Source organism: Salmo salar, chromosome 23, assembly GCF_965601325.2.
Source record: "Salmo salar chromosome 23, fSalSal1, whole genome shotgun sequence".
NCBI classification, from domain to species: Eukaryota; Metazoa; Chordata; class Actinopteri; order Salmoniformes; family Salmonidae; genus Salmo; species Salmo salar.
Window position 1 is genome coordinate 2,316,475 of NC_138313.1, and position 11,586 is coordinate 2,328,060.

An 11,586-nucleotide genomic window follows, 5' to 3' on the forward strand; every position below is an offset into this window, starting at 1 on the left:
CCGAGCACATCGTCCGCGTGGACTATGACGCCACTCAGCCCATCCAACAGCTGGGACATGCGTCTTTGGAAATGCTCAGGACCGGAAGCGATTCCAAATGGCAAAACATTAAAACAGTAACGGCCAAACAGTGTTATAAACGTTGTGAGTGCCCTGCTCTCTGATGACAGCAGTTCTGACCCGCCATCCAACTGCCAGAAACCTGAGCGGGCATCCAGCTTTGTGAAGACTTGTGAGCCATCCAACTGAGCCAGTGACTGCTCCACTGATGGTAAGATGTCTCTCTCTGCAGAGTGCCTCATTCAAGTTAGTCATGTCCACACAGATCCTTATGTCCCCATTGGCTTTTGGGACCACTACCATCCGTGCACACCAGTCTGTGGGACTCTCTATTTTAGACACCGCCCCAATTTCTTCCATCCTCCCTAACTCTTCCTTTACTCTGGCCAATAAAGGGATAGGCACACGGCGAGGGGTGGTAAGGGCATAGGGGACAGCATCCTCTTTCAGGTGGATTTTGTAGTCACTTTATATCCTTCCTAGACCAGAAAACACTTTTGGGAATTTCTTTTTGAAAACCTCACCTGGGTCCTCCAGTTCGCTCACTCTCTCAATGAGTTGCAATGCTTCAATTGCTGGCAGCCCCAGCAACGGTCTGGCTAGAGAGTCAGTGACGAAGACAGGCTGGATGGCACTTTTGTCTTTACTCTCCAGTTTAATCACCAACTGCCCAACCACTGGTAAAATCTTATTACTGGGCCCGTACAGTTTTTTGTTTGTCGAGAGCAAAGGGCCATCTCTGCTATAGCTATACAGTCTAGTTGGGATAGCTGTCACTGCTGCCCCAGTGTCTAGTTTAAATGACACAACCTCCTCATTGAGTTTAATGTCTGAATGCCAGCCAGCATTATTTTCCTTTACTTCCCCCAGAAAGATGCTGTCCTGCTGTACCTCCTCTGAGACCTCATGCATTTGCTTTAATCGACAGACAGCTGAAAAGTGTCCTCTCCTGTGACGTTTCCTGCGTTCCGCATCCTTTGCTGGGCAATCTTTCCATCTGTGGAAAGGGGATTTCCCACATTTGCGACAAACACTTGAACTAGCTACTGCTGCTGTCTGTGATTGTTTTCTCCAAGTCTGTCTCTGTTTTGTGTTCCCCTCCGTTTTTTTAGCTCGTATGAAAATGCATTTATTTCCTCACTCTCTTCGCTCTGCAAGCAGCTGCTGTCGAGTAGTATCGTCTGCTGTCTTTTTACTGTCTCACTCTGCCTAACCTGGTTTACAGCTTTGGACAAGGTAAGCTGGGAATCCAACTGTAACTTTTCAGAAAGTGATATATTTCTTATTCCCACTACAATCCGATCTCGGATCAGCTCTTCACTGAGCACGCCAAACTGACAATGTTTTGCTAGTTTGTGAACAGCGGTGATAAAACTGTTGGTGGTTTCACCCTGCTCCTGTTTGCGCATATTAAACCTAACTCTGTCAAATATAATGTTGTGTCTCCCTACAAAATGCGTTTCAAAACAGTCTTTAACGGCACTGTAGTTAAGTTTCTCTCCCTCAGTCAACGTTGAAGCATTTAATATATCCTCGGCTTCATCACCCATAGAGTAGATCAGTGTATTAACTTGAAATGCCTCATTTTTCACATTTAAGCATGATGCTACCCTGTACCTTTCAAAGCGCCTGATCCATTTCGGCCAGTTTTGAATGTCCATACAAACAAAATTCTCTGGGGGACTAATGCGAAGTCCGTCAGCACTAGCCACTGGCCTGTCCGTGTTTGCGCCAGAGCCCGTTGAACTTGGAGTCGCAAACCCTGAAATCCTGCCAGCTTCTTCCTCTTGCAACATGTTGCTTAGCAGTAACTTAGTCCTTGCTCGTTAGCTAGCAAAATAATGATATGCGCTGTTTTATCTCCAACACTGTTTTGAAACAGCCTGAATGTATGATTTACTTGGTACGTCCTTCACGTTTATGTGAATTTTAAAACCACTTCTGACACAATGTAGTATGATCTAAAATAAGGAGGCGTGACAACGAGGTTCTAGCTCCAGCCTGTTTATTAACCTAACCCTCGCATGTCATACATAGGTACGGATACCCCCAAGGGACATCCTACTACACAAAGAGGCTCATTGTGTAGCAAGTGTAGTGAGAGTTCACTAATGCAATGCAAGATTATGGAATTAAAAGCTAAAATAAACAACTTCCCATCCTGCTGCTGATAAAGGACAGCTCCAAGGCCCTTCTCTGAAGCATCGGTTTGCAGTACGAGTGGTAAGTCTAAGTTAGGGTATGCTAATACAGGTGGGTTTACAAGCATGTTAACAATTTGTTCAAGTGTGCTCTGGTGTTTGCCTGTCCAATCCACAGGGGTCCTGGAGGACAGCTGGGGCCGTTGGTCTTTTCTCTGCGCGGCTGGACTTTGGCATTCCAGATTTCATTTGGAGCAGCTCATAGTGGTTTGGACATATGATCTGTAGTAGCTGAGGAAACCAAGGTTCCTCCTGACGCCACCCACTGTCTGTGGTGTCTTGGTTTTCAGGGAGAGCACAGCTTTCAGGTCCTTAGGGTCAATCCTCACCCCTTTGGCCGACACGAGGCGCCCCATGTACCAGGTCTCAAGGCGGAAGAGTTCGCACTTCTCTGGCCTGAGTTTCACTCCATGATGTTGGAGAGTCTTGTTGACTTTACGGATTCCGTCCACAAGCTAGTCAAAGGACATTGTCCAGGTACGGAATACAGCATTCGTCCCTGAGGGAGCTCAGCATCTCCTCCATGCTAGGCCTTGGAGGACTGACATTTCAGTAAAAGCATTCTTCCCCAATACAAAGAAACAATACATAAACACAAATGTGACCATACATTTTGTGTGAGTCATATACACATACGATCTTGCTTCCATTCAGCCACAAGAGCATTAGCGAGGTCGGGCACTGATGTTGGGTGCTTAGGCCAGGCTCGCAGTCGGCATTCAAATTCATCCGAAAGGTGTTCTATGGAGTTGAGTTCAGGGCTTCGTGCAGGCCAGTCAAGTTCTTCCACACTGATCTCGACAAACCATTTATGTACGGATCTCGCTTTGTGCATGGGGGCATTGTCATGCTGAAACAGGAAAGGGCCTTCTCTAAACTGTTGCCACAAAGTTGGAAGCACAGAATCGTCTACAATGTAATTGTTTGCTGTGTAATACTAATTCGCTAGCTAGCTAACTAACTGATTTTAGCTGTCTGGCAGCTAACATGTTCCTGATGTGTTCAACAACTTTAGCTAAATAGTAATTACATATTAATACCTAACATCACATTTTGATAATATGCACCAAGTGTAGAACAACTTTGCAACAAATAAAATAACATTTGATTAATTGTTCAGCAGTCTTATGACTTGGGGGAACAACCTGTTAAGGAGCCTTTTGGACCTAGACTTGGCCCTCCGGTACCGCTTGCCCTGCGGTAGCAGAGAGAAAAGTCTATGACTTGGGTGACTGGAGTCTTTGACAATTTTATGGGCCTTCTTCTGACACGCCTAGTAAATAGGTCCTGGATGGCAGGAAGCTTAGCCCCATGATGTACTGGGCCGTAAGCATTACTCTCTGTAGAGCCTTACGGTCGGATGATGAGCAGTTGCCATACCAGGCAGTGATGCAACTAATCAGGATGCTCTCAATGGTGCAGCTGTAGAACTTTTTGAGGATCTGTGCCAAATATTTTCAGTCTCCTGAGGGGAAAAAGGTGTTGTCGTGCCTTCTTCATGACTATCTTGGTGTGTTTGGACCATGATAGTTTGTTGGTGATGTGGACACCAAGGAACTTGAAACTCTTCTTCTCCACTGCAGCCCCTGTCGATGAGAACGGCCCTCCTTTTCCTGTAGTCCACGATCAACTCCTTTGTCTTGCTCATGTTGACGGAGAAGTTGTTGTCCTGGCACCACACTGCCAGGTCTCTGACCTCCTCCCTATAGGCTGACTCATCATTGTCGGTGATCAGGCCTACCACTATTGTGTCGTCAGCAAACTTAATGATGGTTTTGGAGTCGATCTTGGCCACGCAGTCCTGGGTGAGCAGGGAGTACAGGAGGGAACTAAGCACTTCATGGCTACAGACGTGAGTGCTACAGGGCGATAAACATTTAGGCAGGTTACCTTCGCTTTCTTGGGCACAGGGACTATGGTGATCTGCTTGAAACAGTAGGTATTACAGACTCAGTCAGGGAGAGGTTGAAAATGTCAGTGAAGTCACTTGCCAGTTGGTCCGCGCATGCTTAATAGGCTCGCGTCACTGGGCAGCTCATGGCTGGGTTTCCCTTTGTAGTCCGTAATAGTTTGCAAGTCCTGCCACATCCGATGAGCGTCAGAGCCGATGTAGTAGGATTCAATCTTAGTCCTGTATTGACACTTTGCCTGTTTGATTGTTCGTCTGAGGGCATGAAGGGATTTCTTATAAGCGTCCGGGTTAGTGTCCCGCTCCTTGAATGCGGCAGCTCTAACCTTTACCTCGGTGCAGATGTTGCCTGTAATCCTTGACTTCTGGTTGGGATATGTACGTATGGTCACTGTGGGGATGATGTCGTCGATGCACTTATTGATGTAGCCTGTGACGGAGGTGGTATACTCCTCAATGCCATTGGATGAATCCCAGAACATATTCCAGTCTGTGCTAGCAAAACAGTTCTGTAGCGTAGCATCCACGTCATCTGACCACTTCCATATTGAGCGAGTCACTGTTACTTCCTGATTTAGTTTTTGCTTGTAAGCAGGAATCAGGAGGATATAATTATGGTCAGATTTTGCAAGTGGAGGGCGAGGGAGAACTTTGTATGAGTCTCTGTGTGTGGAGTAAAGGTGGTCTAGAGTTTATTTTCCCTCTTGTTGCATATGTGACATTCTGGAAGAAATTAGGTAAAACGTATTTAAGTTTTACTGCATTATAGTCCTCGGCCACTAGGAGCACAGCTTCTGGATGAGCATTTTCTTGTTTGCTTGTGGCATTATACAGCTCGTTGAGTGTGGTCTTAGTGCCAACATCGGTTTGTGGTGGTAAATAGATGGCTATGAATAATATATATGAAAACTCTCTTGGTAAATAGTGTGGTCTACAGATTATCATGAGGTACTCTACCTCAGGTGAGCAATAGCTCGAGACTTCCTTACTATTAGACATTGCTGTTATTGACAAATACACACACACACACACCCACCCCTCGTCTTACCAGCCGTAGCTGTTCTGTCCTGCCGATGCACAGAAAACCCAATCAACTGTATATTATCCGTGTCGTCATTCAGCCACAATTCGGTGAAACATAAGATATTATAGTTTTTAATGTCCCGTTGGTAGGATAGTCTGGAACGGAGATCATCCAGTTTATTATCCAGTGATTGCACATTGGCCAATAGAACGGATGGTAGAGGCGGGTTACACACTCACCGACTAATTCTCACAAGGCACTCTGATCTCTGCCCTCTGTAGTTCCATCTTTTCTTCAAGCAAATGACGGGCATTTGGGCCTGGTCTCGGAGAAGCAGTATATCCTTTGAGTCGGACTCATTAAATAAAAGGTCTTTGTCCAGTTCAAGGTGAGTAATCGCTGTTTCGGTCATAAGAGATGGTAGCAGCAACATTATGTACAAAAAAGTTACAAACAATGCGAAAAAACATCCCCCCCCCGGGGCCATTATACAAACAAATATGTAGCTAGTTTCCTGTGTCACAGGAGTTGGGGGAAAAAGTGGGCATAGCTACAGTGGGTGAAAAAAGTATTTGATCCCCTGCTGATTTTGTACGTTTGCCCACTTACAAAGAAATGATCAGTCTATAATTTTAATAGTAGGTTTATTTGAACAGTGAGAGACAGAATAACAACAACAAAAAAATCCAGAAAAATGCATGTCAAAAATGTTATAAAATAATTTTTCCCCCACTGTAAGAGCTATTGTCTATCCGATCAGAGACATTGTGCTCACAACTATCTTCTAAATGCTGGTGTATTTTGTGAAAGAAATTGAACAAATTGCGCAATATATGACATTTTTAACAGGCTCGACTCAACAAACCGCCTATGACAAGAAATGTAGCGAACTTTCACCCACCTTTTAGATGGCCATTCTGTCATGTCAACCATCCATCCAAATCAAATAATTCCATGTGTCCTCCTTTTGTCTTTATATGTGGCTAATCCCGGGCCCAGGTCCACGAGGGGGCCCCTCAGTTTTATAAAAACAAAATTTGTACCCCCTTTTTCTCCCCAATTTCGATCTTGTCTCATCGCTGCAACTTCCCAACGGGCTCAAGAGGCGAAGGTCGAGTCATGCATCCTCCGAAACATGACCCGCCAAACTGCGCTTCTTAACACCCACCTGCTTAACCCAGAAGCCAGCCGCACCAATGTGTCAGAGTGCTAGAGGCGTCGCTAGAGACCCGTGTTCGTGATCAGGAGTCCCATAGGGTGGCGCACAATTGGCCCAGTGTAGTCCGGGTTAGGGGAAGGTTTGGCCGGGGGGGCTTTACTTAGACCGCTGTGCCACACGGGAGACCTCAGTTTATGTTTTATGTCCCTATATAAAAATAGCAAAAAAGTTTCAATGATTGAGTTACAGGTTGGTGCAAAATCTGTATATCCACTGCGCTGTGTCAGCACAATGGACAGAGTGAGCCGTGGTGTGTTTAGGGGGCTATGGAAAGCCACTGGACCGGGTAGGTATGACTCCTTTGGGTTGCCATAAAAAGCGAGAAAAATGCTTCTCATTTGTCATCGGCTAAGTCAACAACATACGCCTCCATCTGTAATATTTGCCACTGCCACAATGGATATCAGAAATTAGCCTCAACAAAGTATCTAAAAAAAAGCCAAAGTAAACGTAAACAACTGGCTACTGTGTCAGTGGTTGTTAAATGTTATGACAGCATTGTGATGTTCCTCTCTGAACATCGAATGCACGCGATCGTACAACACAGAAGTAAGATGCAACGCTACAGGGCAGCTGAAGGCAGTGACTGACCCCAGCTTTAAGTTTACAGCCACCATGGTGTACAGAATCATCAGGCTTCTCGATTCTCTAAACAAATTACTCCAGGCAAAAGCAACAGATCTTTACGCTGGAGTCAAAGTGGTCCACAGTGCATCGAGAAGCTGAGGTGTGACAGCGAGTTCGAAGTCATTTAGGCACTGACGCACCACCAGCTCCAAACAAACAATGACATTATGTCAGTACAAATCTCCAGCAATACGTGGTGGACAGTACAGTAGGCCAGTAAGACAGAAGAGACTGAGTGTAAAAGACTGTTCTTGGATGCTGTCATTGGTGAAATGTCAGAACAATTCAGCTAATGCAAACATCCAACTGATGAAGGCCCTATGTGCCCTTGACCCAGAGAGCCATGACTTTCTTGATGTGAAAAAGGTGAAACCACTGCTGGATCAAAGCAAAACAGATTCGGTGGAAACTGAGTTTAGTGTTGTTTGACAGTTTTTGCACACTGAAATCGCCCGGTCCAGATCAAATGAGGACAAATGGACCCCACTTGATGTCCTGCAACAATTCTCTGGGCCTCTCTCCAGTATGCTGACCATGCTTACTGCACTTTCACATGGATTGACTTTTGGGGCGTCCACAACTACTCATCTAATCCAACTGGCATTTGAGTGGGATCTAACAAGAATGTTTCATGGGCTGAAATAAAAGATCCCAGAAATGTTCCATATGCACAAAAGGTTTATTTCTCTAAAATGTTGTGTACATATTTGTTTACATCTCTATTAGTGAGCATTTCTCCTTTGCCAAGATAATACATCCACCTGACAAGTGTGGCATATCATAAAGCTGATTAAACAGAACGATCATTACACAGGTGCACCTTGTACTGGGAACAATAAAAGGCCACTCTAAAATGTGCAGTTTTGTCACACAACACAATGCTCAAATGTATCAAGTTTTCAGGGGGTGTTAAACTGGCATGCTGACTGCAGGAATGTCCACCAGAGCTGTTGCCAGGGAAGCCGCCTCCAACGTCATTTTAGTGAATTTGGAAGTACATCCAACCGGCCTCACAACCACAGACCACATGTAACCATGCCAGCCCAGGACCCCCACATCCGGCTTCTTCACCTGCAGGATCGTCTGAGACCAGCCACCTAAACAGCTGATGAAACTGAGGAGTATTTCTGTCTGTAATAAAGCCCATTTGTGGGGAAAACGTATTCTTATTGGCTGGGCCTGGCTCCTAAGTGGATGAGCCTATGCCCTCCCAGGCCCACCCATGGCTGCGCGCCTGCCTAGTCATGTGAAATCCATAGATTAGGGTCTATGAATTTATTTCAATTGACTGATTTCCTTATATGAACTGTAACTGAGTAAAATAGTTGAAATTGTTGCATGTTGCATTTATATTTTTGTTCACTATAGAACCATGCAGTTACCGCAAGTCACAAAGAAAACAGGATCTGCCTCCACTCTTCCAGCACCATTTCAACTTCAACATTTCAACACAATCAAAACACCTATGCTTAGTCTAATACAGTGACAACTAAAAGACACCCAAAACTATTTAGTACAATCAACGTAAGCTAAATATGATGTGGCTGTCCATTGTACTGATTTCTACAATCCTCCTCTTTCATGTTGCCAAAACAGCCTATGACTCCATCATACAGTACACGCTTTTAGTTTTTGTTGTCCTAGGCCACCTGACTAAAATGCTTGCTTCTAGCCTAACTTCCTTACATGGGCAACGGCCAGCCAGGCCAGCTAGTTAACGTTAGCATACTACAAATAGCTACATTTTGAACTTCCATCCTCTGAGGCCAGGAGCACAATGTATGAATTAGAGTTGGATCAGAATCACCGTTGTAATCATTGGCCAGTACGGAGAATTAAGTAAAACCACAAGTCCACATTTTTAGGTAGCTAGCTAGCCAACAGAGGACAAGGACACAACAAGATGCAACAACTTAAGTTTTTTCTGTCAAGCCAAATCTAAACTGGCTTTCCTTGACACTTTTTTGAGGTGCACCAGGACCATTCACAGCTAACTTCACTCAGTTTAGTTCAACGCTGATTGGCTATTATTTTATTTAAAAAAATATCAAGGGATGCCAAATGCTTACATTAAATGCTAGGGCTGGCAACACTTTCATACTCTTTTTGACCAGAGAGCATCAGATAGATACGCTACAAATACTGAGACAGAGGGGCTCTGTTTTGCTCGCTTGGATGCTTTCTCCGGTGAGATACATTCAGTCTCTTGCGAAGTGATGGAAATGTATGAAACACAGAGTTGAAAGATACATTATTTGGTATCTTTTTTTCTTGGTACATTTTTGGGGGAAGCCTGGCTTCCCTTGGTATCCATGAATACATGCCACTGGCATCAAGGAGGCTGCAGCTCTTCTGATAAGTTAAGAAACAATCTAGCTGTTTGGTTTTTATCAAAATCTTAGTGGTATAGCCAGTGGTGTCATTTCAGGAAAAACCTAGGGTATGGAATGGCAAAATGACTTCCTTAGCCACCAGCCTAGGTTTCCAATGGCTTTGCTTCAATGTGTAGGGCGGTCTCCATGTTGTTGATAGAGTACGCTGGAGATTACACGCCAACCTGTCACTTCTTGGTCAAAAGCACTCAATGGTCTCAGCATTTGAACTTTTATGTATAATTATCTATATAATTCCAATGCAAGAACCCAAATGATGCCTCTGGGTATAGCTACATATCGGTGTGTTTCATCATACAAATAGATACATTTGCCTCCTGAGTGGCGCAGTGGTCTAAGGCACTGCATCGCAGTGCTAGCTGTGCCACTAGAGATTCTGGGTTCGAGTCCAGGCTCTGTCGCAGCTGGCTGCGACCAGGAGACCCATGGGGCGGCGCACAATTGGCCCAGCATCATCCGGGTTAGGGGAGGATTTGGCCAGCAGGGATATCCTTGTCTCATTGCACACTAGTGACTCCTGTGGTGGGCCGGGCGCAATGCATGCTGACACGGTCACCAGGTGTACAGTGTTTCCTCTGACACATTGGTGCGGTTGGCTTCCGGGTTAAGTGGGCATTTTGTCAAGAAGCAGTGCGGCTTGGTTGGGTTGCGTTTCGGAGGACGCACAGCTCTTGACCTTCACCTCTCCCGAGTTCGTACAGGAGTTTCAGCGATGAGACAAGGCTGTAACTACAAATTCTTATTTACAATGACAGCCTACTGGGGAACAGTGGGTTCAGGGGCCGAGATGCAGTGCCTTTGAACTTTATATTTATTATGATTCCAATGCAAGAACCCCAAAAAATTGTGCGCCCTCACTGATTTCAACTGCCCCCTTAGTCATTTTATCCTGGTGCCAGATGTGGGTAATGCAAAGATACCCAGAGAGCACCGTCCGACAACATCCATGGATGTTGAAAAGATGTTGCAATTTGGTCCTGGCTTTGATTTCAATTTCAACAGATGTCCGGACCGGACGAAATCTGAAGTAATAATAGACAATATGTGGTAACACTTTACTTGACACCTAGAGTCATAACCATGTCATAATATGTCATAACAGCTGACATAACTTGTCATAACCTGTCATAATATGGTCATAACTCTGTCATGACCTTTTGTGACATATATTACATTATTCTATTCAAATAATTTTTTTCCCAAGAAGTTTCCTTTCGTTGGAGAGTTTGTTTCTTAAATCTTTTGTCGTTGTTGTTGTTGTTTTTTCATCATATTATAAATAACTTTAAATACACTTTGACACTCACTTGGACTAAGAAAATACAATTTATGACACTTTCAAGATGCATTATGACCATCATAATCATATTGTTACATCTGCTACTCCCACGTCCTCTACTGCTCCTCCTGGATTCCCCACTCTACTGCTCCCTTGGATTCCCCTCCGGACCTGCTTACCCTGTCCCAACCCCTCTCGCTCCAGCCTCAGCCTCAGCCTCCGCACCTGGTTTCCTGCAACCCGCCCGAGCTTCCCCTGGCCTGCACTCCATCTTCCCCCTGTGTTTCAATAAATACCTTGGTTACTTCATCCCAGTCTCCTCATCTGAGTCTGCTCTTGGGTTTCCCAGTTCCACTCCGCGTAACACATATAAGCCAGATAGGCCTATCAAGTACATGCCCTTATATCAGTCATCAGTCACAAAGAGGGTGTCTTGACCAGCTCCTGAAATCTGCTCCTGCATTCATTCTATTCATCAGCAACAGAGCATTGGGGTCGGTGCATGTCTGACATCAATGTGTGCGCAATTACAGTGATAATTTAACATGGTCAATTTAAAATCTGTATATATGTAACAAATATATTGTTGATGTGTAGGCTATGGTGTATTGGAATGGTAGATTCTGTGGGGTTTTACACTCTTATGTAGGTGTCATAACCAGCCATAAAATAACTACCATGGTAGATTTTGTGGGTTTTTAAACTCTTATGTAGTTGTCATAACCAACCATAAAATAACACAATATATGTCACAAAAGGTCTAAATATATGTCATGACTGTGTTATGACCATATTTTAAGAGGTTATGACAAGTTATGTCAGCTGTTACAACATATTATAACATGGTTATGATTGTGTCATAACGTGTTATGAC